Source organism: Mesoplodon mirus (assembly GCF_964341445.2).
Source record: "Mesoplodon mirus genome assembly, chromosome: 4".
Classification (NCBI taxonomy): domain Eukaryota; kingdom Metazoa; phylum Chordata; class Mammalia; order Artiodactyla; family Ziphiidae; genus Mesoplodon; species Mesoplodon mirus.
In genome coordinates, this window is record NC_138979.1 from 35,055,756 (window position 1) to 35,083,608 (window position 27,853).

A 27,853-nucleotide genomic window follows, 5' to 3' on the forward strand; every position below is an offset into this window, starting at 1 on the left:
TGATCATACTAGCAAAACACTAGATTTGTCGGCATTCCCTGGTTCCCTGGTTCAATAAGCCCTTGAACACACGGGTGAGTGGAGCAGGGTCTTCTTCCCAGAGGCCTCTCTCTGGGGGCACATGCTCTCGGAGGCATCACCTGCACAGTCCCATTGGCTCTCGTGCGCTTACAGGCCACTTGCCGACTGCGGAATCCTTCACCGCAAGACACAGAGCACTCTGACCACGTGCCCGTGAACCACCTAAGAACAAATACTCCAGGAGCGTATTAGTAAGGACGGGTAGGACAGATCCTACAGGAAGTGCCTTCCAGAGGAAAAATCGATCCTAACATGATGACTGTTTCAGGGCCCTCACACGTCTCTCTGGGAATGGGCAGCAGCACAGATAACTCCCAGCCATACGCTCAGATTTTCTTTTACTCAGAGAAGCAACAGAATCACCACGTAGACAACCAACATAGGGGTGGGATAGAGCCGTCTTCAAGTATGTAAGGAGCCATGACTTGTGTGGCTTCAAAGAGTAGAGCTAGGGCAAAATTAGGCGGAAACTTCAAAAAGGTGCATTTCGGGCTTCCCTGGTGGCGCAGTGGTTGAGAGTCCGCCTGCCGATGCAGGGGACATGGGTTTGTGCCCCGGTCCGGAAAGATCCCACATGCCCCGGAGCGGCTGGGCCCGTGAGCCATGGTCGCTGAGCCTGCGCGTCCAGAGCCCGTGCTCCACAACGGGAGAGGCCACAGCAGTGAGAGGCCCGCGTACCGCAAAAAAAAAAAAAAAAAAAGGTGCATTTCAACTCACTGAAACCAAAGGGAAGAAAATATTGCTAAATCACCTATGTGCTCTTTGTGCTCTGAGACATTTGCATGTTTTCTAATGTAATTGTCATCTTGTTCCCATTCTTGCAATGAAGACAGCGATGTCCACAGGGTTAAATAGCTATGGTCACATAACTAACATGCCAACAGAGCTGGGACTGCTTCTAGATTTACCTGACCCTAAAGTTCATAATGATTATAGGAGACTGAACTAGGACCTGGACACCTTGGAGATACTGAGTGCGCTGTCACTCAAGATGTTCGAGCTGCCACCAGGATGCTGCAGAGTAGGGGTTCCTAACCTGAGCCCCATGGTTCTCCAAGGGAACCACGGACTTGCATGGGAAAAGGATTACATCCTCGTTGTCACTAAGCTCTAACGGCAATTGAGTATTGCCTTCAATTGTAAAAATGCAGGCCACAACGTATATCAGTAGTAGCAATACCTGTGATTTTGTTACCAATAGAAATCACAGCTGTTTTCACATGCCATGAAAATCGTGGCAGGCATCCAGAACAGCAGTTACATTCATCACCATTTCAAAATCAGTTGTACTAGCAGATCCTATAATTTAGTGTGTTGATAGAGAAGCAAATTTACGACTACATCACACATTGAAAACTACTTCAGGAACTGTACTTCCATATAATTAATTGGCTTCCTTTGTAATCAAGTATGTTTTATTTTTATAGATTTAAAACCCTTGTTTGAGAAGGGAGCCATAGGCTTCTCTAGACTACGGAGGGATCCGTGGCACTGAAATGTGAAGGACCCCTGATGTAGAGGGATCTAGGGTTAGATGATCTCTACCGTTTCTTCTAGGTATGAAAGTGTATGACTCTGTTTTCTCTAGGAGTGGCTAAAGGCTTGAGAGTACTTAATAAACGAGGATAAAATTCCCAATGTGAATTCTCACTTTGTGCGAACCAAGAATTGACATAAAGCAGATTTCTTGGATCAAGTTCCTCCTAGTTATTCTAGCATCAGTTTGCTGCCTCCTGAGGGACAGATGACTCTTGCACAAGCTCTTCCTTTGAAGGATAGGAGGAGCTCACGCCAGAGTCAAGGTGCCTACGGCACTGGAAGACAGGTCAAGGTGACTACGGTATCCACGGCTCTTCTGAGAACGTGTTCCGAGGCATCTCTTTTGTTTCACGGTGTGAGCATACCTCCCACCTCTCCTCCAACGCACAGATCATGGATCCGGGGTGGGCATTTGCACAGGGCAGTGAGCTGTACAACATTCTGTACACTTCCGCTTCCTCCTCAGTAAAATGAGGTTGATAATAGTGTCTACCTCACAGGTTTGTGCTCAGTAAGTGCTACTACTGTTTGGGTTTTGTCTTGGTTTGATTTTTTGTTGTTGTTTTTACTATGGGTTTTGGCATTGTGAGCTGAAATGTTGCCTGCCATATCAGTAAACAAAGGATGTTGCAGCCATCAAGCCATCATATTATGGCCGCCCTAATGGTGCACCACCCCAAGGAGACTCAGGATGAGAAAGCACAGGACACTGGCCCCAGATAGTGGAGGTGCACATCAAAGGAATGATTTCAGTAAACCCAGACACTTGCATCTTCCCATACAGACAAAAGCGCTAAATTCCTTAACTTGAGATAGCTGATTTTCTTTAATTAACAGTCATCTTTTGATGTTCCAACTACCTTGTCTTTTGTTGCAAAAACTCCTATATATCGTGGCTCCCCAATCCCCTCCTTGCCACTTCAGAACAGTTTCTCAGCATTATCTGCGATGCTATGTCCCAAGCTTGAAGTCCTCAGAATGTCTGTCAGATGAAACAGACCTCTCGACTTTTCGATTGTGCAGTGTTTTCCGTCCACAGCATCACTGGTCAGTTATCTGCTAGGGGCTATGCTATTCAATCATTCATTCATTCATTTAACAAATATTTTTAGAGTGTGCAGTGGGGCAATCACTGTGCTGAGTAATGGGGATTACTTGTTAAACACAGCAGCTGTGGATTTGCTCTCATAGAACTGATGGTCCAGCACGTGGGCAAGACAGGCAGATTGTGGTAAGAGCTGTGCAGAAGAATGATACGGAAATTGAAAAACATACAGCACAGGGTCTGGTTTAGTTTGGGGCCTAGAAGGTTTCCCTGAAAATAGATGAATAGGAATAACTAAGTGAAAAGAGAGGAAGCAGTATGTACAAAGGCCCTGAGTCAGGAGACAGAACGGTCTATCGAAGGTACGGAAAAGTCTATTGTGGATGGAGATCCAATAACCAGGCTGGGAGACACAGCAATGAGGCAGAAGGGCAGCCTGAGACCCAAGCACGGAGGGACTTTTATTTTTTCACTCACGTATTTAGTCAGGCAGCAAATAGGTACTGGGCACTTACTATATGCAAGGCATTATTTTAGACATTGGGGGACAAAGTGAACAAGACAGACACAGTCCCTATGCCAGGAATTTTGACCTTTCTCCTAACGACAATGGGAAGGCATGGAAGGGTTTTCTTTTTTTTTTTTTTTTTAACATCTTTCTTAGAGTGTAACTGCTTTACAATGTTGTGTTAGTTTCTGCTCTATAAGGAATTGAATCAGGTCTACGTACACATATATCCCCGTTATCTCCTCCCTCTTGCGTTTCCCTCCCACCCTCCCTATCCCACCCCTCTAGGTGGTCACAAAGCACTGAGCTGATCTCCCTGTGCTATGCGGCTGCTTCACACTAGATATCTATTTTACATTTGGTAGTGTATCTATGTCCATGCCACTCTCTCACTTTGTCCCAGCTTACTGTTCCCCCTCCCCGTGTCCTCAAGTCCATTCTCTAAGTCTGCGTCTTTATTCCTAACCTGCCCCTAGGTTCTTCAGATCCATTTTTTTCTTTTTTCTTTTTAGATTCCGTAAATATGTGTTACCATACGGTATTTATCTGGTATAATAAGGTCAAACCAAGAAAATATATTGCAGATAACGAAAGCCAGGCTTCTCGCTGTCATAGAAAGAAGTTTACAAACAAGAAAAAGGTATAGACTGTAATAACGTCCCTATGTGCTGGACTGGCATTCAAGGTTTCAGTATGAATGCATAGATACAGGAAAAAAATTGTGTGTGTGTGTTTGTGCACATGCACGTGCGTGCACACACATTCAAGGATTAGTGTATATGCAATCAACCTTTTAACCCTCCCAATGACCAAAGCTAGAATGCTTTGAGCAACAAAATAATGATAGTGTTGGATTTCAACCCTTAAATATATATCTATATATAGATATAGATATCTATATCTACAACTATATCTAGATATATAGATATATACGCATCCCGTGGAGTCCATGTGGATATACATAAAGTGAATAAATGGGGAAGAAGGAACAACTCTTCCCTTCCAAAGAATTCCAATTAGTAAAAGTAGACGGAATGAAGAAAGTAGAAGGTCACAATTAGAACATCTTCGTGATAATTGTTGTAGGCACAGTCCACAGTGGATGCTAAAATTAAGGGGCAATACTTTAAGAAACAGTGGAATATTTGCGCAGTGTCAAAGTATTGTCTCTGAAATAAGCATGTATTAATTAGAAAGAGAAAAATAGTAACTTAATAGACAAGAAACATGGCAGAAACTACCAGAACCAAGGATCAAGTCACTGGTAAAAGGACTTATTGACATATTGTTCCCCCTGATAGTATGCGTTAAGAAGGGCAAGAATGCATAACCTCACTCTCATCTTGAGAAAACACTAGATAACCCCAGATTGAGGGCCATTCGATAAAACCTCTAGCCAGTGTCATGGTCAAAAGTGTCAAGGTCATGAAAGACAAGAAGAAATTGAGGAAGCATCCCTGATTGGAGGAGGCTAGAGAGGCAAGGCAACAAAACACAATGTGGGATCCTGGATTAGAACTCGGGCAGAATAAAGGGCAATAGTGGAAAAATGGTAAAATCCCAAAATGTTGACATGTAAAAGACAGAATATTTGGGATTTCATCACACTGTATATGAGAGTGGACCCAAGCCTTACATTAGTAAGGCTTACATTACTCCTCATCCTAACTGTACCTTCCAGCCTAACGCTAATTCGCTTTGGATTTACTGACAAATCAGTTCACATTAAAACAGTTATTTACTGTAAACAGTTCTTTTCAGCTATCATGTTTCATAGCTAGATTACTTTCTCATAATTTTTCCAAAATAAAACTCCTTAGGGATACTATCTTATGCATAAATTCGGTCTAACAAGGCTTTGGCTTTTCTGTTTGTGTGCAAGAGAATAGTGCTGAGAAAAGTCTCATTCACAGCTCTTAAAAGAACGCTTTGAATATACTTCAAAATCAGTAGAAGAGGTTAACCTTCCGTCTCCTTTAATTTCCAAGATGCCTCATTTGGTCACAGGTCGATTTCCGTAGTTGTGAAAATGGCAGCCATGTTTACTCAGTGTTTTCTTCCCTAAGTTCTCTAAGAGCGAGGACAAGATGCCATTCCCCCAGGATGCCTGGATCAGTCAGGGTCACAAGCCTGTCCAGAGTGATTGTCTCCTTTTCACGTTTAGTAAGGGTCCATAAAAATGCCATTAGAGCCAACATCTTAAGAACTACTGGCCAGAGCTTCTCAAATGTAAATGCCTTATACACCTGTTGCAACCCTAAAACTGAGAGAAGTCATCAGTTGCCGTGTTTGCCAAGCCCTCAGGATGTCGTACTCTGTACTAGTCTATAAATCACAGGAAGAGGCAGCTCGTGACAATGCACAGGTGATCTTGGTGATTTCCTGATTAGAAGGACAGAACGGGGTCCCAAGTGCAGTGGCGCACCTGCTACGGTATTTTATGTTAGTCCTGGAACGTACCATTTACAAGAGCTGGAATTAAAAAACCGGCCATGGGGAAATGACAGTACCCAATTTTAATAGTGGTGATTTTGCATTGACTTCTGTCTGATTGTAGAACCTAGAGGGTTTTTTGTAAAGAAATATATGTTTTTGTGCCAGCTACATGGGGAAGAGAGCTTTTACATTTTGCTTCATCTTCACAGCGGCATTAGGACTCCCCTGCAAAGTTTTATCCTTCTTGACCCGATTGACAGCACCTTTGTTTGTAGAGGTCTAGCGAACACAAATTAAGATGCTTTACAAACGTACAGTGGTGAGTTGCGTCTGTGCAGCCTCCTGCAAAAAAAAAAAAAAAATCCATTGAACACATAGCTCATTAGAGATCTAGTTACAAAAAGAAGTGCATGATTTTATGAAAAGCGGAAACTGAGATCACAGAGGGAAGCGAAGAAGCTAGGCTTGGGTTAGGGCCACTGCTTGGCACTGGAGTCAGAAGTGCCCTGGACTCCCTTCTTAGCTGGGCCAAGTGGCTTCTCGATGCCCTCAGGGGACGTCACAGCCCTTCAGGCCACCTGCTCCTCCCAGTGCTGACAGCGGCACTAGCTTCTGGGGTGTCATGAACCCCAGGGAAAACTTACCAAAGCAATGGACCTCCCCCTAGAAAAATATATATGATTACATTTCCCACATAACTTCAGGGCATTTACACACCTGTCCAATCCCATCCAAGGAAGCCTTGTCTGTGGGGCTGAAATTCCAAGACAGAAAGAGGCTGCGGAGAGGCTCCCAGTGCTCGTTAGTAGGCCACCGACCACCCTACTCAGTCAACTATTCTTTTCTCTACAGGACACCAAGTTGCACCCACATCAAAGCAGCTACTCTCCTGATGTCCCAAGACACCACATCCGTTCAGAATGGCCCTGCGGACGAGACCCTGACAAGGTTGGCTCCATGCGGTCTGGTTTGCACAAGGCTTCGGGGTGGTCGCAATACTATCACAGGAAGGCCCCAGGTAGTGCCGCCAGGAAGAGGGTTTCTCTCCCGGCTCGCAGCGTCTCTCAGCCACCGTCTTGCAGCTCCTCGTGTGGACACCGTCCACCTTCCGAGACTGGAAGCCCTGACCACAGGCTGATGTACCAGGGCCTCCAAGGGCCTGTGTGCCAACATGCATCACAAGCCCCCCGACGAGCGGTTCCTCCAAAAGGTGGGTCTGAAATGAGAAAAACAAACAAAAAGGTGGACAGTGGGAGAAAGTGGGGTGTCACTTCTTGCTGGGATCAAGCCTTTTACTGTACTGTACTTTCAGTATAGCAAAGGCTTGACAGTTATGACCTTATTCAACAGGAAACTCATCTGAATTGTTCCTGGCTGACTAAGCAAAGTGGTGGAGGAATCACAACCTCAATAGAGGCAAGCAAACCACGTGTTTCCATGAGCCTCCGGCACCACATCAAGGCACGCACCTCAAAAGACACAGTCTCCTGATGAGCTGGAGCAGATCGATTTAGGCAAGGAAGAGAAGAATGACACATTTGTTAACAAACTGTAAGCTCCGTTTATATAAGCACTTGAAATATATTCTGGTATGAGTATGAATTTGTTTGTGAGCAATGTTCTCCACTAAGAGGAGCGCTCTAGTTTACATTTAGGACACACTGGGCTTCCCTGGTGGCGCAGTGGTTGAGAGTCCGCCTGCCGATGCAGGGGACACGGGTTCGTGCCCCGGACCGGGAAGATCCCTCATGCCGCGGAGAGGCTGGGCCCGTGAGCCATGGCCGCTGGGCCTGCGCGTCCGGAGCCTGTGCTCCGCAGCGGGAGAGGCCACGGCAGTGAGAGGCCCGTGTACCGCAAAAACAAGAGTATTTGGTATAATACATACTATTGAGGATGGCACCATGAGAAATCATAATTTAGTAGGAACTGTCCATTATGAGAGGTGGTATAGAGGACAGATGATGCCACTTTCAGGCGGTCATAGTCACTACTGAGGTGGCAGAGGTTGTGTGCTGCCCTAGGGCGGGGCCGGTACCTCCTGTCATCACAGCCGGACTCAGAACGGTTGGGGTGTTGACAAATTATATGCTGCTGCTGCTGCTGCTGCATCCTCACAGCGCGACCCAGGCAACGTCCAGGACACTGGAACAAAAGCACAGTGCAGTATAAACAACATCGTGAGCTCATGCATGCTGGGGTTCCAAAACCATGTGCTGCAGCGGCACTGCTGAGGACTAGCTACGGGGGATCAGCTGTCCCCGAGGGAAGTTAAGGAGGATGGAAGCCCAGCTCTAAGGGCCAGACAGCCCTCCTTCAGAGCCAGAAGTTTCCTTTCCTCCTCTTTTCCCCCAGAAACTTAGACCACCTCTGGGCAGAAGGGGAAAGCACAGGGCCAATCTGTAATTGACCAGTCTTAGGTTCAGAAATAACTATGCTTAAAACCATAAGCCGTGGGCAAGTTTGGGTTTTCCTGCTCAGAGCAAAAATGAAGGCTATGTGTTGAGGTGAGTTCAATTACGGAAAAAAAATATTTTGACATGCAGTTCTTAAGTTTTTCTGTACTCATAACATCTATTAATTTTTCTTGTAATTTGTTTTATGCTTGAAAAGGTCTTTCCCGTCCTGATACTTCTAGTCCAGTTTAATTACTTTTACACTGAGCACTTTAATCAAGTCAGAACTTATTCTGATGTATGCTGTGAGTTTGGGCTTTCATTTTACTTGTTTTTCTTACATTAGTTGACCAATTTCCCTCATACAATCTTTTTTTTTCCTAACAACATTATTGTGATATAATTCACATACTGTACAAGTTTAACGTATACAATTTAATGGTTTTTAGAGTTGTGCAACCATCACCACAATCAATTTTAAGACTTTATCACCGTCCCCAAAAGAAACCCTGTACCCTTTAGCATCTACTCCCAGTTCCTCCCACGGCCTCTCCCCCTCAGGCCTAGACAACTGTTCAGCTACTTTTTTCTCTAAAGATTTACCTATTGTAGACACTTCATATAAATAGAATCATACATTATGTGGTCTTTTGTGTCTGCCTTCCCTCCCTGACCATAATGTCTTTAAGGTTCATCACCTTGTAATACATATTAGTACTTTATTCTTTTCAATGGTCAGATGATATTCCATTGTACAAATACACCACATTTATCTATCTGTGCGTTATTTCCAATTTTTGGAGTTTTATTATGGGTTTGATATGAGTTATTCCCAGTTTTTGGTTCTTATAAATAATGCTGCTATAAACATTCATGTACAAGTTTTTGTGTGAACCTGTTTTCGTTTCTCTTCGGTACATACCTAGGAGTAGAATTACTGGGTCATATGGTAACCCATACATTTAACGTTTTGAAGAACTGTCAGACTGTTTTCCAAAGTGGCTAGACCATTTTACATTCCCGCTTGCAAAGTACTAAGGTTCCAATTTCTCCATGTCCTCATCAACACTTACTACTATCTCTCTTTGTGATTAACATTTCCCTAATGAGTAATGATGCTAAGTATCTTTTCCTGTTCTTATTGGCCATTTGTAAGTCTTTATTGGAGAAATGTCTATTCAGATCCTTTTCAATATTTTAATTAGTTTATTTGTGTTTTTATTATTGAGTTTGAGTGTTCTTTATATATTTTAGGAACAAGTTCCCTTTCATATACATGATTTTTTTAAACATTTTTATTGGAGTACAATGGCTTTACAATGGTGTGTTGTTTTCTGCTTTATAACAAAGTGAATCAGTTATACATATACATATGTCCCCATATCTCTTCCCTCTTGCGTCTCCCTCCCTCCCACCCTCCCTATCCCACCGCTCTAGGTGGTCACAAAGCACTGAGCTGATCTCCCTGTGCTATGCAGCTGCTTCCCACTATCTATCTATTTTTCGTTTGGTACTATATATATGTCCATGCCACTCTCTTTGTCGCAGCTTACCCTTCCCCCTCCCCATATCCTCAAGTCCATTCTCTAGTAGGTCTGCATCTTTATTCCCATCTTGCCCCTAGGTTCTTCTGACCATTTTCTTTATTCCTTTATTTTTTTTGGATTCCATATATATGTGTTAGCATACAGTATCTGTTTTTCTCTTTCTGACTTACTTCACTCTGTATGACAGTCTCTAGGTCCATCCACCTCACTACAAATAACTCAGTTCTGCTCCTTTTTATGACTGAGTAATATTCCATTGTATATATGTGCCACATCTTCTTTATCCATTCATCTGTTGATGGATACTTAGGTTGCTTCCATGTCCTGGCTATTGTAAATAGAGCTGCATTGAGCATTTTGGTACATGACTCTTTTTGAATTATGGTTTTCTCAGGGTATATGCCCAGTCGTGGGATTACTGGGTCGTATGGTAGTTCTATTTTTAGTTTTTTAAGGAACGTCCATACTGTTCTCCACAGTGACTATATCATTTTACATTCCCACCAACAGTGCAAGATGGTTCCCTTTTCCCCACACCCTATCCAGCATTTATTGTTTGTAGATTTTTTGATGATGGCCATTCTGACTGGTGTGAGATAATATCTCATTGTAGTTTTGATTTGCATTTCTGTAATGATTAATGGTGCTGAGCATTCTTTCATGTGTCTGTTGGCAATCTGTATATCTTCTTTGGAGAAATGTCTATTTAGGGCTTCTGCCCATTTTTGGATTGGGTTGTTTGTTTTTTTGATGCTGAGCTGCGTGAGTTGCTTATATGTTTTGGAGATTAATCCTTTGTCAGTTGCTTCATTTGCAAATATTTTCTCCCATTCTGAGGGTTGTCTTTTCATCTTGTTTATGGTTTCCTTTGCTGTCCAAAATCTTTTAAGTTTCATTAGGTCCCATTTGTTTATTTTTGTTTTTATTTCCATTTCTCTAGGAGGTGGGTCAAAAAGGATCTTGCTGTGATTTATGTCATAGAGTGTTCTGCCTATGTTTTCCTCTAAGAGTTTGATGGTGTCTGGCCTTACATTTAGGTCTTTAATCCATGTTGAGTTTATTTTTGTGTAGGGTGTTAGGGACTGTTCTAATCATATGGTTTTTCTCCTTCAATTTGTTAATATGGTGTATCACGTTGATTGATTTGCGTATATTGAATCCTTGCATTCCTGGGATAAACCCCACTTCATCATAGTGCATGATCCTTTCAATGCGCTGTTGGATTCTGTTTGCTAGTATTTTGTTGAGGATTTTTGGATCTATGTTCATCAGTGATATTGGCCTGTAGTTTTCTTTCTTTGTCACATCTTTGTCTGGCTTTGGTATCAGAGTGATGTTGGCCTTGTAGAATGAGTTTGGGAGTGTTCCTCCCTCTGCTATATTTTGGAAGAGTTGTAGAAGGATAGGTGTTAGCTCTTCTCTAAATGTTTGATAGAATTCGCCTGTGAAGCCATCTGGTCCTGGGCTTTTGTTTGTTGGAAGATTTTTTATCACAGTTTCAATTTCAGTGCTTGTGATTGGTCTGTTCATATTTTCTATTTCTTCCTGGTTTAGTCTCAGAAGGTTGTGCATTTCTAAGAATTTGTCCATTTCTTCCAGGTTGTCCATTTTATTGTCATATAGTTGCTGGTAGTAATCTTTCATGATCCTTTGTATTTCTGCAGTGTCAGTTATTTATCCTTTTTCATTTCTAATTCTATTGATTTGAGTCTTCTCCCTATTTTTTCTTAATGAGTCTGGCTAATGGTTTATCAATTTTGTTTCTTCTCAAAGAACCACCTTTTAGTTTTATTGATCTTTGCTATCGTTTCCTTCATTTCTGTTTCATTTATTTCTGATCTGATCTTTATGATTTCTTTCCTTCTGCTAACTTTGGGTGTTTTTTGTTCTTCTTTCTCTAATCGCTTTAGGTGTAAGGTTAGGTTGTTTATTTGAGATGTTTCTTGTTTCGTAAGGTAGGCTTGTATAGCTATAAACTTCCCTCTTAGAACTGCTTTTGCTGCATCCCATAGGTTTTGGGTCATTGTGTTTTCATTGTCATTTGTTTCTAGGTATTTTTTGATTTCCTCTTTGATTTCTTCAGTGCTCTCTTGGTTATTAAGTAGTGTGTTGTTTAGCCTCCATGTGTTTGTATTCCTTACAGATTTTTTCCTGTAACTGATATCTAGTCTCATAACGTTGTGGTCGGAAAAGAGACTTGATACAATTTCAATTTTCTTAAATTTACCAAGGCTTGATTTGTGACCCAAGATATGATCTATCCTGGAGAATGTTCCATGAGCACCCGAGGAAAATGTGTATTCTGTTGTTTTTGGATGGAATGTCCTATAAATATCAATTAAGTCCATCTTGTTTAATGTATCATTTAAAGCTTCTGTTTCCTTATTTATTTTTGTTTTGGCTGATATGTCCATTGGTGAAAGTGGGGTGTTAATGTCCCCTACTATGATTGTGTTACTGTCGATTTCGCCTTTCATGACTGTTAGTATTTGCCTTATGTATTGAGGTGCTCCTATGTTGGGGGCATAAATATTTACAATTGTTATATCATCTTCTTGGATTGATCCCTTGATCATTATGTAGTGTCCTTCTTGGTCTCTTGTAATAGTCTTTGTTTTAAAGTCTATTTTGTCTGATACGAGAATTGCTACTCCAGCTTTCTTTTGATTTCCATTTGCATGGAATATCTTTTTCCATCCCCTCACTTTCAGTCTGTATGTGTCCCTAGGTCTGAAGTGGGTCTCTTGTAGACAGCATATATACAGGTCTTGTTTTTGTATCCATTCAGCCAGTCTCTGTCTTTTGGTTGGAGGATTTAATCCATTTACATTTAAGGTAATTATCGATATTTATGTTCCTATTACCATTTTCGTAATTGCTTTGGGTTTATTATTGTAGGTCTTTTCCTTCTCTTGTGTTTCCTGCCTAGAGAAGTTCCTTTAGCGTTTGTTGTAAAGCTGGATTGGTGGTGCTGAATTTGCTTAGCTTTTGCTTGTCTCTAAAGCTTTTAATTTCTCTGTCAAATCTGAATGAGATCCTTGCTGGGTAGAGTAATCTTGGTTTTAGGATTTTCCCTTTCATCACTTTAAATATGTCCTGCCACTCCCTTCTGGATTGCAGAGTTTCTGCTGAAAGATCAGCTGTTAACCTTATGGGGATTCCCTTATGTGTTATTTTTTGTTTTTCCCGTGCTGCTTTTAATAGTTGTTCTTTGTATTTAATTTTTGATAGTTTGATTAATATGTGTCTTGGCTTGTTTCTCCTTGGATTTATCTTGTATGGGACTCTGTGCTCTCTGGACTTGATTAACTATTTCCTTTCCCATATTAGGGAAGTTTTCAATGATAATCCCTTCAAATATTTTCTCAGTCCCTTTCTTTTTCTCTTCTTCTTCTGGGACCCCTATAATTCGAATGTTGGTGCCTTTAATGCTGTCCCAGAGGTCTCTGAGACTGTCCTCAATTCTTTTCATTCTTTTTTCTTTATTCTGCTCTTCAGTAGTTATTTCCACTATTTTATCTTCCAGGTCACTTATCCATTCTTCTGCCTTAGTTATTCTGCTACTGATCCCCTCTAGAGAATTTTTTATTTCATTTACTGGGTTGTTCATCACTGTTTGTTTGCTCTTTTGTTCTTTTAGGTCCTTGCTAAACGTTTCATGTATTTTCTCCATTCTATTTACAAGATTTTGGATCATCTTTACTATCATTATTCTGAATTGTTTTTCAGGTAGACTGCCTATTTCCTCTTTATTTGTTAGGTCTGGTGGGTTTTTGCCTTGCTCCTTCATCTGCTGTGTGTTTCTCTGTCTTCTCATTTTGCTTAACTTACTATGCTTGGGGTCTCCTTTTCACAGACTGCAGGTTCGTAGTTCCCGTTGTTTTTGGTGTCTCTCCCCAGTGGCTACAGTTGGTTCCATGGGTTGTGTAGGCTTCCTGGTGGATGGGACTAATGCCTGTGTTCTGGTGCATGAGGCTGGATCTTTTCTGGTGGGCACATCCATGTCTGGTGGTGTGTTTTGGGGTGTTTGTGGCCTTATTATGATTTTAGGCAGCCTCTGTGCTAATGGATGGGGTTGTGTTACTGTATTGCTAGTTGTTTGGTATAGGGTGTCCTGCACTGTAGCTTGCTGGTCGTTGAGTGGAGCTGGGTCTTGGCATTGAGATGGAGATCTTTGGGAGATTTTTGCCATTTGATATTATGTGGAGCTGGGAGGTCTCTTGTGGACTAGTGCCCTGAACTGGCTCTCCCTTCTCAGTGGCATAGCCCTGATGCCTGGCTGGAGCACCAAGAGCCTGTGCTCCACACGGCTCAGAATAAAATGGAGAAAAAAAAAGAAAGAAGAAGATAAAATAAAATAATGTAAAATAAACTAAAGTTATTAATATAAAAAATAATTATTAAGAAAAAACATTTTTTACGTTGAAAAAAAAAAAAGGACAGGGCCTCCCTGGTGGCGCACTGGTTGAGAGTCCGCCTGCCGATGCAGGGGATATAGGTTCATGCCCCGGTCCGGGAGGATCCCATATGCCGCGGAGCGGCTGGGCCCGTGAGCCATGGCCGCTGAGCCTGCACATCCGGAGCCTGTGCTCCGCAACGGGAGAGGCCACAACAGTGAGAAGCCCGTGTACCGCAGAAAAAAAAAAGGACAGACAGAACCCTAGGACAAATGGTAAAAGCAAAGCTATACAGACAAAATCACACAGAGAAACATACACATATACACTCACTAAAAGAGAAAAAGGGAGATATATATATATATATATATATATGTAGTTGCTCCGAAAGTCCACCTCCTCAATTTGGGATGATTTGTTTTCTATTCAGGTATTCCACAGATGCAGGGTACATCAGGTTGATTGTGGAGATTTAATCCTCTGCTCCTGAGGCTGCTGGGAGAAATTTCCCTTTCTCTCCTTTGTTTGCACAGCTCCTGGGATTCCGCTTTGGATTTGGCCCCGCCTCTGTGTGTAGGTGACCGATGGGCATCTATTCTTCACTCAGACAGGATAGGGTTAAAGGAGCTGCTGATTCAGGGGCTCTGGCTCACTCAGGCTGGGGGGAGGGAGGAGTATGGATGCGAGGCAAGCCTGTGGTGGCAGAGGCCAGCGTGATGTTGCACTAGCCTGAAGTGTGCTGTGTGTTCTCCCGGGGAAGTTGTCCCTGGATCACAGGACCTTGGCAATGGCGGGCTGCACAGGATCCCGGGAGGGGAAGTGTGGGTAGTGACCTGTGCTTGCTCACCGGTTTCTTGGTGGCGGCAGCAGCATCCTTAGCATCTCATGCCCATCTCTGGGGTCTGCGCTGATAGCCGCGGCTCACACCCGTCTCTGTAGCTCATTTAAGTGGCGCTCTTAATCCCCTCTCCTCACGCACCAGGAAACAAAGAGGCAAGAAAGAGTCTCTTGAGTCTTCGGCAGGTCCAGACTTTTCCCCGGACTCCCTGCTGGCTAGCTGTGGCGCACTAGCCCCTTCAGGCTATGTTCACACAGCCAACCACAGTCCTCTCCCTGGGATTCGACCTCCAAAGCCTGAGCCTCAGCTCCCAGCCCCCACCCGCCCCGGCAGGTGAGCAGACAAGCCTCTCGGGCTGGTGAGTGCTGGTTGGCACTGATCCTCTGTGCGGGTATCTCTCTGCTTTGCCCTCGGCACCCCTGTTGCTGCACTCTCCTCTGTGGCTCCGAAGCTCCCCCCTCTGCCACCCGTAGTCTCCGTCCGCCAAGGGGCCTCCTAGTATGTAGAAACCTTTCCTCCTTCACAGCTCCCTCTCACTGGTGCAGGTCCCGTCCCTATTCTTTTGTCTCTTTTGTTTCTTTTTTCTTTTGCCCTACCCATGTACGTGGGGAGTTTCTTGCCTTTTGGGAGGTCTGAGGTCTTCTGCCAGTGTTTAGTAGGTGCTCGGTAGGTGTTGTTCCACATGTAGATGTATTTCTGATATATCTGTGGGGAGGAAGGTGATCTCCACGTCTTACTCTTCCACCACCTTGAAGCTCCTCCTCATATATATGATTTTTAAATATTTTCTCCCATTCTGTGGGCTGTCCACTTTCTTGATCATGTCCTTCGTAGCAAAAAAAAGTTTTTAATTTTGATGTGGTCCAATTTATTTTTGTTGTTGTTGTAGCTTATGTTTTGGTGTCATATCTAAGAAACCGTCTCCTAATCCAAAGCATGAAGATTTATGGCTACATTTTCTTCCAGGAGCTTTATTGTTTTAGCTCTTAAGTTTAGGTCTCTGATAAATTTTGACTTAATTTTTTGTATATGTTGTAGGCTAGGAATCCAAGTTCTTTCTTTTGGATGTGGCTATTCAGTTGTCCTGCAGCATTTGCTGAGGAGATTATTCTTTCCCCATTGAATGGTCTTGGCACCTTTGCAGAAAATCAGTTGACATAGATACATGGATTTATCTCCAGACTTTCAACTCTCTTTCATCAATCTATGTGTCTATGCTATGCGAGTACCACACTCTCATGATGATTACAGTTTCGTAGTAAGTTTTGAAACTGAGAAGTCTGAGCCCTCCCACTTTGTTCTTTCTCTAGATTGTTCTGGCTATACTGGGTCCTTTATATTTCCATATGAATTTTAGGATCAGCTTGTCAATTTCTGCAAAGAAGCTGGGATTTTGAAAGGGATTGTGTTGAATCTGTAGATCAAGTGTAGACATTATGAGGTCTCTAAAATTATTACATCTTTTCAAACTAGAAATAAAAAGGCCACTGAAGTATCCTACAGATTTTAATTTATACCAAAGTGAATACCAAATTCTAATAACACACGTACAGAAAAATTTCTTTGGGATCCTTTTTCCTAAGTGTAAAGGGGCCTTGAACTGAAAAAGTGAGAAAACCACTGTGGTTTATCCCCAGCGGTGATGGGTCCATTTCTTGCTGTGACCTCACAGTGCCCCACTGTGATGTACTTCACAAAAACTGTATAAAAGAGCCCAGCTGGGCCAAGGTTTTTGGTCCTTAAGAGCCCAGGAAGCTGCTTTTGGTGACCTGACGGCCTTGGACCCACAGTTAGCTTGTTTTTTCCTTGTTTCTGCAATTTTGTGGATTTTTTTCCTCTTTTCTCTAGCCTTTTTTATTTTTCTCATTTTTATTTCTTCTTTGCCTTTTTCTCCTTTTTCTTTATTTTTTCTCTCTTTATCATTTCTTTCAGTTTTAAATTTTTTCTTCTTTAGCACTGCTAGTTAGTGCTGTCATTCAGTGTAGTTAGCAGGCCACCATGATGGAGGGCCTCACAGCCAACTCCGCTGACAAGGAGGCTCATATTGATGAGTACGAGATCCTCCACACCATTGGTGAAGGCAGCTTCGCTAAAGTGAAGCTGGCCCGGCACATTCTGACCGGGACACAGGTGGCTGTGAAGATCATTAAGAAAGGTCGGCAGAGCTGCTCAACTTCCCAGGCAGTTTACCGGGAAGTGTGCTGTATGAAGGCTCTGGATCACCCCAATATTGTAAAACTGCTGGGGGTGATTGACACGGAGGAGACAATGTTCCTCGTGATGGAGTACCTCAGTGGGGGGGACATGTTCAGCTACCTAGTGAACCATGGCCGTATGACAGAGGCGGAGGCCCGACGCCCGTTCCAGCAGCTGGTCTCCGCCCTGCAGCACTGCCACCAGAGGGGCATCGTGCACAGGGACCTGAAGCTACCGAACCTCCTCTTGGATGCCAACATGAATATAAAACTGACAGACTTTGGCCTCAGCAACAAGTGTGATGAGAGTGGCATACTGGACACGATCTGCGGCACAGTCCCGTATGCTGCCCCGGAACTGTTGCGGGGGCAGAGCTACAGCGGCCCTGCGTTGGACGTGTGGAGCCTGGGTGTAGTTCTCTACAGCATGGTAACTGCGTGCCGGCCCTTTGTGGGAGAAGACGTCCGGGAGATGCGGGAGCAAATCCTACGAGGGCAATACCCCATCCCACCTTACCTGTCTTTGGAGATAAGGGCTCTATTACAAAAAATGATTGCCCTCAACCCCCGTGACAGAGGCACCTTATCTGACGTCATGAGGCATCCATGGGTGAACATGGGCCAGAAGGAGCCACTCCAGCCACCCTGTGAAGAGGACCCGGAGGTGACCACGGTGAGGACTCTGGGCTGGACTTGCGACCAGATCCAAGACCCAGGAACAGGCAGTGTGAGCTCCATGAAACCAATGGTGGGGTCCTCCATCATAACTGTGAGGCCCTTCTCTTCCGGGGACCTCAGTGGCAGTGAACTTGAGGCTTCTTTAAGCCCCGAGTTGTCCACCCTGAAAGCCAGATGGCTCTACCAGGGAGAAAATGGGCAGCTGCAGGAAGACCAGCAGGCAGGGCAGAAGACCAGTGAGCCTGCCTGTCCCCCACCCAGCCTGGAGTCGAGGACTGCCACCCCCAGCCCAGCCGACCAGTGTGGCCCTGGGACATCCCCGTCCACCAGCAGCAGGATTGGAGCCCCAGAGGGAACCAGCTGCCCCCCGGGTGTGTCCAACACTGGAAGGTCCTCCCACGCTGGGCAGCCTGAGAGTATGTCCTCATCCACTCCCTCTGGCCACAGACAGAAAAAGCAAGGGGTGGCTAGGAGAATCTGCAACTTCATATCTAAACACCTTTGTTGCAAGCTGAGGCGTCGTCATAAAGTGAAACCGCCTGAACCCCATGGATGACCCGAGGCAGGAAGGTCAGGCTGCCACGCGCCCTGGGACCCGGTCCAGTTGAAGATGACTCTGTTCTCTGCACGGCCTTCAGAAACATCGTATCCAAGACCCTGGCCAGCTCAGAGGATGGTCCGGAGCAGCCCGGGCCACCGAAAGAGAGGCCACCGTGGCTGCAGGTCCACCCCTCAACCCCCACCTGGGTGAAACTTCAGACTTCAGAGACTGGACTGTCATTCCTGGGGCACGTCTCCCCTCCCCCACTCTTCTGTCTTCCGTGTTGGTGGGGGAGGGGGAGAGTTCTTGTTCCAAGAACTCCTTGGTTCTTCCAATTCTAGTTAATAAACTTGATGCTCTAGAGAGGTGTATCACACTCTGCTTTGCATCGTCCCTGCACAGACTTGGGGCTGTGCATTTTCCAGTTAGACAAGTGTGTAGCCATGTAGTGCTTGGAGTTAATCAGAACCACTAGAGGGGAAGTGACCTAAGAGAATTAACACAATGACTCCCAGCAGCAACAACTGCTGCACTGCGGGGCAGACGTGCAGAAAGTGTCGAATCCCTTCCTGCACTAACATCCCCGAACATTTTCAGAAGGGCCGAGGGGAACTTTGGATCCCTGTGGCCTGTGTTAATTACATCAGAGAGGCTCATAAAAGGATAAGAAGGTCCCGTGAACCAGCCTGTGCGCAGTGTGGTAAGGTCCCCGTGCAGCTGAGTTTCATGACTGTCACGCAGCAGTTGGGCTCCCCTCTTCCCCTGTGCGAAGGGGCCCTGATGCATGGGTTTATTTTATTTTTCTGGTGTGACCATTTGAAAAGTCTTCATTGAATTTGTTACAATATTCCTTCTGTTTTATGTTTTGGTATTTTTGGCCGCGAGGCACGTGGGATCTTGGTCCCCGACAAGGGATCCAACCCGCACCCCCTGCACTGGAAGGCGAGGTCCACCACTGGACCGCCAGGGAAGTCTCCTTTTTAATTTCATTGTTTTGATGCATGGGTTGGACCACGGGGACTGGATGATTATACTAAATGATCATACTAGCAAAACACTAGATTTGTCGGCATTCCCTGGTTCCCTGGTTCAATAAGCCCTTGAACACACGGGTGAGTGGAGCAGGGTCTTCTTCCCAGAGGCCTCTCTCTGGGGGCACATGCTCTCGGAGGCATCACCTGCACAGTCCCATTGGCTCTCGTGCGCTTACAGGCCACTTGCCGACTGCGGAATCCTTCACCGCAAGACACAGAGCACTCTGACCACGTGCCCGTGAACCACCTAAGAACAAATACTCCAGGAGCGTATTAGTAAGGACGGGTAGGACAGATCCTACAGGAAGTGCCTTCCAGAGGAAAAATCGATCCTAACATGATGACTGTTTCAGGGCCCTCACACGTCTCTCTGGGAATGGGCAGCAGCACAGATAACTCCCAGCCATACGCTCAGATTTTCTTTTACTCAGAGAAGCAACAGAATCACCACGTAGACAACCAACATAGGGGTGGGATAGAGCCGTCTTCAAGTATGTAAGGAGCCATGACTTGTGTGGCTTCAAAGAGTAGAGCTAGGGCAAAATTAGGCGGAAACTTCAAAAAGGTGCATTTCGGGCTTCCCTGGTGGCGCAGTGGTTGAGAGTCCGCCTGCCGATGCAGGGGACATGGGTTTGTGCCCCGGTCCGGAAAGATCCCACATGCCCCGGAGCGGCTGGGCCCGTGAGCCATGGTCGCTGAGCCTGCGCGTCCAGAGCCCGTGCTCCACAACGGGAGAGGCCACAGCAGTGAGAGGCCCGCGTACCGCAAAAAAAAAAAAAAAAAAAGGTGCATTTCAACTCACTGAAACCAAAGGGAAGAAAATATTGCTAAATCACCTATGTGCTCTTTGTGCTCTGAGACATTTGCATGTTTTCTAATGTAATTGTCATCTTGTTCCCATTCTTGCAATGAAGACAGCGATGTCCACAGGGTTAAATAGCTATGGTCACATAACTAACATGCCAACAGAGCTGGGACTGCTTCTAGATTTACCTGACCCTAAAGTTCATAATGATTATAGGAAACTGAACTAGGACCTGGACACCTTGGAGATACTGAGTGCGCTGTCACTCAAGATGCTCGAGCTGCCACCAGGATGCTGCAGAGTAGGGGTTCCTAACCTGAGCCCCATGGTTCTCCAAGGGAACCACGGACTTGCATGGGAAAAGGATTACATCCTCGTTGTCACTAAGCTCTAACGGCAATTGAGTATTGCCTTCAATTGTAAAAATGCAGGCCACAACGTATATCAGTAGTAGCAATACCTGTGATTTTGTTACCAATAGAAATCACAGCTGTTTTCACATGCCATGAAAATCGTGGCAGGCATCCAGAACAGCAGTTACATTCATCACCATTTCAAAATCAGTTGTACTAGCAGATCCTATAATTTAGTGTGTTGATAGAGAAGCAAATTTACGACTACATCACACATTGAAAACTACTTCAGGAACTGTACTTCCATATAATTAATTGGCTTCCTTTGTAATCAAGTATGTTTTATTTTTATAGATTTAAAACCCTTGTTTGAGAAGGGAGCCATAGGCTTCTCTAGACTACGGAGGGATCCGTGGCACTGAAATGTGAAGGACCCCTGATGTAGAGGGATCTAGGGTTAGATGATCTCTACCGTTTCTTCTAGGTATGAAAGTGTATGACTCTGTTTTCTCTAGGAGTGGCTAAAGGCTTGAGAGTACTTAATAAACGAGGATAAAATTCCCAATGTGAATTCTCACTTTGTGCGAACCAAGAATTGACATAAAGCAGATTTCTTGGATCAAGTTCCTCCTAGCTATTCTAGCATCAGTTTGCTGCCTCCTGAGGGACAGATGACTCTTGCACAAGCTCTTCCTTTGAAGGATAGGAGGAGCTCACGCCAGAGTCAAGGTGCCTACGGCACTGGAAGACAGGTCAAGGTGACTACGGTATCCACGGCTCTTCTGAGAACGTGTTCCGAGGCATCTCTTTTGTTTCACGGTGTGAGCATACCTCCCACCTCTCCTCCAACGCACAGATCATGGATCCGGGGTGGGCATTTGCACAGGGCAGTGAGCTGTACAACATTCTGTACACTTCCGCTTCCTCCTCAGTAAAATGAGGTTGATAATAGTGTCTACCTCACAGGTTTGTGCTCAGTAAGTGCTACTACTATTTGGGTTTTGTCTTGGTTTGATTTTTTGTTGTTGTTTTTACTATGGGTTTTGGCATTGTGAGCTGAAATGTTGCCTGCCATATCAGTAAACAAAGGATGTTGCAGCCATCAAGCCATCATATTATGGCCGCCCTAATGGTGCACCACCCCAAGGAGACTCAGGATGAGAAAGCACAGGACACTGGCCCCAGATAGTGGAGGTGCACATCAAAGGAATGATTTCAGTAAACCCAGACACTTGCATCTTCCCATACAGACAAAAGCGCTAAATTCCTTAACTTGAGATAGCTGATTTTCTTTAATTAACAGTCATCTTTTGATGTTCCAACTACCTTGTCTTTTGTTGCAAAAACTCCTATATATCGTGGCTCCCCAATCCCCTCCTTGCCACTTCAGAACAGTTTCTCAGCATTATCTGCGATGCTATGTCCCAAGCTTGAAGTCCTCAGAATGTCTGTCAGATGAAACAGACCTCTCGACTTTTCGATTGTGCAGTGTTTTCCGTCCACAGCATCACTGGTCAGTTATCTGCTAGGGGCTATGCTATTCAATCATTCATTCATTCATTTAACAAATATTTTTAGAGTGTGCAGTGGGGCAATCACTGTGCTGAGTAATGGGGATTACTTGTTAAACACACCAGCTGTGGATTTGCTCTCATAGAACTGATGGTCCAGTACGTGGGCAAGACAGGCAGATTGTGGTAAGAGCTGTGCAGAAGAATGATACGGAAATTGAAAAACATACAGCACAGGGTCTGGTTTAGTTTGGGGCCTAGAAGGTTTCCCTGAAAATAGATGAATAGGAATAACTAAGTGAAAAGAGAGGAAGCAGTATGTACAAAGGCCCTGAGTCAGGAGACAGAACGGTCTATCGAAGGTACGGAAAAGTCTATTGTGGATGGAGATCCAATAACCAGGCTGGGAGACACAGCAATGAGGCAGAAGGGCAGCCTGAGACCCAAGCACGGAGGGACTTTTATTTTTTCACTCACGTATTTAGTCAGGCAGCAAATAGGTACTGGGCACTTACTATATGCAAGGCATTATTTTAGACATTGGGGGACAAAGTGAACAAGACAGACACAGTCCCTATGCCAGGAATTTTGACCTTTCTCCTAACGACAATGGGAAGGCATGGAAGGGTTTTCTTTTTTTTTTTTTTTTTTAACATCTTTCTTAGAGTGTAACTGCTTTACAATGTTGTGTTAGTTTCTGCTCTATAAGGAATTGAATCAGGTCTACGTACACATATATCCCCGTTATCTCCTCCCTCTTGCGTTTCCCTCCCACCCTCCCTATCCCACCCCTCTAGGTGGTCACAAAGCACTGAGCTGATCTCCCTGTGCTATGCGGCTGCTTCACACTAGATATCTATTTTACATTTGGTAGTGTATCTATGTCCATGCCACTCTCTCACTTTGTCCCAGCTTACTGTTCCCCCTCCCCGTGTCCTCAAGTCCATTCTCTAAGTCTGCGTCTTTATTCCTAACCTGCCCCTAGGTTCTTCAGATCCATTTTTTTCTTTTTTCTTTTTAGATTCCATAAATATGTGTTACCATACGGTATTTATCTGGTATAATAAGGTCAAACCAAGAAAATATATTGCAGATAACGAAAGCCAGGCTTCTCGCTGTCATAGAAAGAAGTTTACAAACAAGAAAAAGGTATAGACTGTAATAACGTCCCTATGTGCTGGACTGGCATTCAAGGTTTCAGTATGAATGCATAGATACAGGAAAAAAATTGTGTGTGTGTGTTTGTGCACATGCACGTGCGTGCACACACATTCAAGGATTAGTGTATATGCAATCAACCTTTTAACCCTCCCAATGACCAAAGCTAGAATGCTTTGAGCAACAAAATAATGATAGTGTTGGATTTCAACCCTTAAATATATATCTATATATAGATATAGATATCTATATCTACAACTATATCTAGATATATAGATATATACGCATCCCGTGGAGTCCATGTGGATATACATAAAGTGAATAAATGGGGAAGAAGGAACAACTCTTCCCTTCCAAAGAATTCCAATTAGTAAAAGTAGACGGAATGAAGAAAGTAGAAGGTCACAATTAGAACATCTTCGTGATAATTGTTGTAGGCACAGTCCACAGTGGATGCTAAAATTAAGGGGCAATACTTTAAGAAACAGTGGAATATTTGCGCAGTGTCAAAGTATTGTCTCTGAAATAAGCATGTATTAATTAGAAAGAGAAAAATAGTAACTTAATAGACAAGAAACATGGCAGAAACTACCAGAACCAAGGATCAAGTCACTGGTAAAAGGACTTATTGACATATTGTTCCCCCTGATAGTATGCGTTAAGAAGGGCAAGAATGCATAACCTCACTCTCATCTTGAGAAAACACTAGATAACCCCAGATTGAGGGCCATTCGATAAAACCTCTAGCCAGTGTCATGGTCAAAAGTGTCAAGGTCATGAAAGACAAGAAGAAATTGAGGAAGCATCCCTGATTGGAGGAGGCTAGAGAGGCAAGGCAACAAAACACAATGTGGGATCCTGGATTAGAACTCGGGCAGAATAAAGGGCAATAGTGGAAAAATGGTAAAATCCCAAAATGTTGACATGTAAAAGACAGAATATTTGGGATTTCATCACACTGTATATGAGAGTGGACCCAAGCCTTACATTAGTAAGGCTTACATTACTCCTCATCCTAACTGTACCTTCCAGCCTAACGCTAATTCGCTTTGGATTTACTGACAAATCAGTTCACATTAAAACAGTTATTTACTGTAAACAGTTCTTTTCAGCTATCATGTTTCATAGCTAGATTACTTTCTCATAATTTTTCCAAAATAAAACTCCTTAGGGATACTATCTTATGCATAAATTCGGTCTAACAAGGCTTTGGCTTTTCTGTTTGTGTGCAAGAGAATAGTGCTGAGAAAAGTCTCATTCACAGCTCTTAAAAGAACGCTTTGAATATACTTCAAAATCAGTAGAAGAGGTTAACCTTCCGTCTCCTTTAATTTCCAAGATGCCTCATTTGGTCACAGGTCGATTTCCGTAGTTGTGAAAATGGCAGCCATGTTTACTCAGTGTTTTCTTCCCTAAGTTCTCTAAGAGCGAGGACAAGATGCCATTCCCCCAGGATGCCTGGATCAGTCAGGGTCACAAGCCTGTCCAGAGTGATTGTCTCCTTTTCACGTTTAGTAAGGGTCCATAAAAATGCCATTAGAGCCAACATCTTAAGAACTACTGGCCAGAGCTTCTCAAATGTAAATGCCTTATACACCTGTTGCAACCCTAAAACTGAGAGAAGTCATCAGTTGCCGTGTTTGCCAAGCCCTCAGGATGTCGTACTCTGTACTAGTCTATAAATCACAGGAAGAGGCAGCTCGTGACAATGCACAGGTGATCTTGGTGATTTCCTGATTAGAAGGACAGAACGGGGTCCCAAGTGCACTGGCGCACCTGCTACGGTATTTTATGTTAGTCCTGGAACGTACCATTTACAAGAGCTGGAATTAAAAAACCGGCCATGGGGAAATGACAGTACCCAATTTTAATAGTGGTGATTTTGCATTGACTTCTGTCTGATTGTAGAACCTAGAGGGTTTTTTGTAAAGAAATATATGTTTTTGTGCCAGCTACATGGGGAAGAGAGCTTTTACATTTTGCTTCATCTTCACAGCGGCATTAGGACTCCCCTGCAAAGTTTTATCCTTCTTGACCCGATTGACAGCACCTTTGTTTGTAGAGGTCTAGCGAACACAAATTAAGATGCTTTACAAACGTACAGTGGTGAGTTGCGTCTGTGCAGCCTCCTGCAAAAAAAAAAAAAAAATCCATTGAACACATAGCTCATTAGAGATCTAGTTACAAAAAGAAGTGCATGATTTTATGAAAAGCGGAAACTGAGATCACAGAGGGAAGCGAAGAAGCTAGGCTTGGGTTAGGGCCACTGCTTGGCACTGGAGTCAGAAGTGCCCTGGACTCCCTTCTTAGCTGGGCCAAGTGGCTTCTCGATGCCCTCAGGGGACGTCACAGCCCTTCAGGCCACCTGCTCCTCCCAGTGCTGACAGCGGCACTAGCTTCTGGGGTGTCATGAACCCCAGGGAAAACTTACCAAAGCAATGGACCTCCCCCTAGAAAAATATATATGATTACATTTCCCACATAACTTCAGGGCATTTACACACCTGTCCAATCCCATCCAAGGAAGCCTTGTCTGTGGGGCTGAAATTCCAAGACAGAAAGAGGCTGCGGAGAGGCTCCCAGTGCTCGTTAGTAGGCCACCGACCACCCTACTCAGTCAACTATTCTTTTCTCTACAGGACACCAAGTTGCACCCACATCAAAGCAGCTACTCTCCTGATGTCCCAAGACACCACATCCGTTCAGAATGGCCCTGCGGACGAGACCCTGACAAGGTTGGCTCCATGCGGTCTGGTTTGCACAAGGCTTCGGGGTGGTCGCAATACTATCACAGGAAGGCCCCAGGTAGTGCCGCCAGGAAGAGGGTTTCTCTCCCGGCTCGCAGCGTCTCTCAGCCACCGTCTTGCAGCTCCTCGTGTGGACACCGTCCACCTTCCGAGACTGGAAGCCCTGACCACAGGCTGATGTACCAGGGCCTCCAAGGGCCTGTGTGCCAACATGCATCACAAGCCCCCCGACGAGCGGTTCCTCCAAAAGGTGGGTCTGAAATGAGAAAAACAAACAAAAAGGTGGACAGTGGGAGAAAGTGGGGTGTCACTTCTTGCTGGGATCAAGCCTTTTACTGTACTGTACTTTCAGTATAGCAAAGGCTTGACAGTTATGACCTTATTCAACAGGAAACTCATCTGAATTGTTCCTGGCTGACTAAGCAAAGTGGTGGAGGAATCACAACCTCAATAGAGGCAAGCAAACCACGTGTTTCCATGAGCCTCCGGCACCACATCAAGGCACGCACCTCAAAAGACACAGTCTCCTGATGAGCTGGAGCAGATCGATTTAGGCAAGGAAGAGAAGAATGACACATTTGTTAACAAACTGTAAGCTCCGTTTATATAAGCACTTGAAATATATTCTGGTATGAGTATGAATTTGTTTGTGAGCAATGTTCTCCACTAAGAGGAGCGCTCTAGTTTACATTTAGGACACACTGGGCTTCCCTGGTGGCGCAGTGGTTGAGAGTCCGCCTGCCGATGCAGGGGACACGGGTTCGTGCCCCGGACCGGGAAGATCCCTCATGCCGCGGAGAGGCTGGGCCCGTGAGCCATGGCCGCTGGGCCTGCGCGTCCGGAGCCTGTGCTCCGCAGCGGGAGAGGCCACGGCAGTGAGAGGCCCGTGTACCGCAAAAACAAGAGTATTTGGTATAATACATACTATTGAGGATGGCACCATGAGAAATCATAATTTAGTAGGAACTGTCCATTATGAGAGGTGGTATAGAGGACAGATGATGCCACTTTCAGGCGGTCATAGTCACTACTGAGGTGGCAGAGGTTGTGTGCTGCCCTAGGGCGGGGCCGGTACCTCCTGTCATCACAGCCGGACTCAGAACGGTTGGGGTGTTGACAAATTATATGCTGCTGCTGCTGCTGCTGCATCCTCACAGCGCGACCCAGGCAACGTCCAGGACACTGGAACAAAAGCACAGTGCAGTATAAACAACATCGTGAGCTCATGCATGCTGGGGTTCCAAAACCATGTGCTGCAGCGGCACTGCTGAGGACTAGCTACGGGGGATCAGCTGTCCCCGAGGGAAGTTAAGGAGGATGGAAGCCCAGCTCTAAGGGCCAGACAGCCCTCCTTCAGAGCCAGAAGTTTCCTTTCCTCCTCTTTTCCCCCAGAAACTTAGACCACCTCTGGGCAGAAGGGGAAAGCACAGGGCCAATCTGTAATTGACCAGTCTTAGGTTCAGAAATAACTATGCTTAAAACCATAAGCCGTGGGCAAGTTTGGGTTTTCCTGCTCAGAGCAAAAATGAAGGCTATGTGTTGAGGTGAGTTCAATTACGGAAAAAAAATATTTTGACATGCAGTTCTTAAGTTTTTCTGTACTCATAACATCTATTAATTTTTCTTGTAATTTGTTTTATGCTTGAAAAGGTCTTTCCCGTCCTGATACTTCTAGTCCAGTTTAATTACTTTTACACTGAGCACTTTAATCAAGTCAGAACTTATTCTGATGTATGCTGTGAGTTTGGGCTTTCATTTTACTTGTTTTTCTTACATTAGTTGACCAATTTCCCTCATACAATCTTTTTTTTTCCTAACAACATTATTGTGATATAATTCACATACTGTACAAGTTTAACGTATACAATTTAATGGTTTTTAGAGTTGTGCAACCATCACCACAATCAATTTTAAGACTTTATCACCGTCCCCAAAAGAAACCCTGTACCCTTTAGCATCTACTCCCAGTTCCTCCCACGGCCTCTCCCCCTCAGGCCTAGACAACTGTTCAGCTACTTTTTTCTCTAAAGATTTACCTATTGTAGAC

The 27,853-nt window shown here is 44.5% G+C and overlaps 1 protein-coding gene across 21 annotated transcripts in view; it reads left to right on the forward strand.

The window, feature by feature from the left end:
- LOC309802169 (uncharacterized protein) overlaps window positions 1-27,853 on the forward strand; it is a 249,174-nt gene that overhangs the window by 126,559 nt on the left and 94,762 nt on the right. For 16 of the 21 annotated variants that reach the window (XR_014293724.1, XR_014293725.1, XR_014293726.1 and 13 more), the window contains 4 exons: window positions 6,462-6,819; window positions 6,960-7,160; window positions 25,699-26,056; window positions 26,197-26,397. The gene's annotated coding sequence lies outside the window, so the exon portion shown is untranslated. The remainder of the gene's footprint in view (window positions 1-6,461; window positions 6,820-6,959; window positions 7,161-25,698; window positions 26,057-26,196; window positions 26,398-27,853) is intronic. The other 5 variants (XR_014293730.1, XR_014293731.1, XR_014293732.1 and 2 more) reach the window with 3 other exon arrangements.